The sequence below is a fragment of the Stegostoma tigrinum genome, unplaced genomic scaffold, assembly GCF_030684315.1.
Source record: "Stegostoma tigrinum isolate sSteTig4 unplaced genomic scaffold, sSteTig4.hap1 scaffold_534, whole genome shotgun sequence".
Taxonomy (NCBI): domain Eukaryota; kingdom Metazoa; phylum Chordata; class Chondrichthyes; order Orectolobiformes; family Stegostomatidae; genus Stegostoma; species Stegostoma tigrinum.
The window spans coordinates 35,001-36,813 of NW_026728466.1; positions in this window are offsets into that span (position 1 = coordinate 35,001).

A 1,813-nucleotide genomic window follows, 5' to 3' on the forward strand; every position below is an offset into this window, starting at 1 on the left:
AAAAAAAATTCTAAGTGTCAAAAAAAATTCTAAGTGTCAAAAAAAATTCTAAGTGTCAAAAAAATTCTAAGTGTCAAAAAAAATTCTAAGTGTCAAAAAAAATTCTAAGTGTCAAAAAAAATTCTAAGTGTCAAAAAGAATTCTAAGTGTCAAAAAAAATTCTAAGTGTCAGAAAGGGAAATGAGTAACCAAGAAGAGAAATGAGTAACCAAGAAATCAGTAACCAACAGGAGAAATGAGTAACCAAGAAGAGAAATGAGTAACCAAGAAATCAGTAACCAACAGGAGAAATGAGTAACCAACGGGAGAAATGAGTAACCAACGGGAGAAATGAGTAACCAACGGGAGAAGTCAGTAACCAACGGGAGAAATCAGTAACCAAAGGGAGAAGTCAGTAACCAACGGGAGAAATCAGTAACCAACAAGAGAAATGAGTAACCAACGGGAGAAATCAGTAACCAAAGGGAGAAGTCAGTAACCAACGGGAGAAATCAGTAACCAAGCTTATTTTGGTTGGTTACTGACTTCTCCGTTCAACTTGGAGCTGCCCTTGTGCACGATCAAGGAGGGTATTATCCGCCACGGGGGCTTAATTTTCGCCTAAGGGGAGCGATTTGGAGGCCGTGGCCGGGTGAGGCGCGCCTTTCGAAGGGGAGGGATTTGAATTTCGGCTGCATTGAGGGTAGCTGCCCGCTGTTGTGGGTTTTTGGAGCCTGAGCCCGTTCAACTTGGAGCTGCCCTTGTGCACGATCAAGGAGGGGTATTATCGGCCACGGGGGCTTAATTTTCGCCTAAGGGGAGCGATTTGGAGGCCGTGGCCGGGTGAGGCGCGCCTTTCGAAGGGGAGGGATTTGAATTTCGGCTGCATTGAGGGTAGCTGCCCGCTGTTGTGGGTTTTTGGAGCCTGAGCCCGTTCAACTTGGAGCTGCCCTTGTGCACGATCAAGGAGGGGTATTATCGGCCACGGGGGCTTAATTTTCGCCTAAGGGGAGCGATTTGGAGGCCGTGGCCGGGTGAGGCGCGCCTCTCGAAGGGGAGGGATTTGAATTTCGGCTGCATTGAGGGTAGCTGCCCGCTGTTGTGGGTTTTTGGAGCCTGAGCCCGTTCAACTTGGAGCTGCCCTTGTGCACGATCAAGGAGGGGTATTATCGGCCACGGGGGCTTAATTTTCGCCTAAGGGGAGCGATTTGGAGGCCGTGGCCGGGTGAGGCGCGCCTCTCGAAGGGGAGGAATTTGAATTTCGGCTGCATTGAGGGTAGCTGCCCGCTGTGGTGGTTTTTTCGGAGCCTGAGCCCGAGCGGGGCGTCGGTTCCCGAGGTGGGCAGGAGTCGCTGTGCCCGTGAGGCTGCCTGGCCGAGTCGGAGTGCTGTGGGACGGCGGGGAGCGGGTTTTCCCGGGCGAGGGGGCGATCCCGAGGAAGGGGAGCGATTTGGAGGCCGTGGCCGGGTGAGGCGCGCCTTTCGGAGGGAGGAATTTGAATTTCGGCTGCATTGAGGGTAGCTGCCCGCTGTTGTGGGTTTTCGGAGCCTGAGCCCGAGCGGGGCGTCGGTTCCCGAGGTGGGCAGGAGTCGCTGTGCCCGTGAGGCTGCCTGGCCGAGTCGGAGTGCTGTGGGACGGCGGGGAGCGGGTTTTCCCGGGCGAGGGGCCGATCCCGAGGAAGGGGAGCAGTTCCGAGGCCGTGGCCGGGTGAGGCGCGCCTTTCGGAGGGGAGGAGTTTGAATTTCGGCTGCATTGAGGGTAGCTGCCCCGCTGTGGTGGTTTTTCGGAGCCTGAGCCCGAGCGGGGCGTCGGTTCCCGAGGTGGGCAGGAGTCG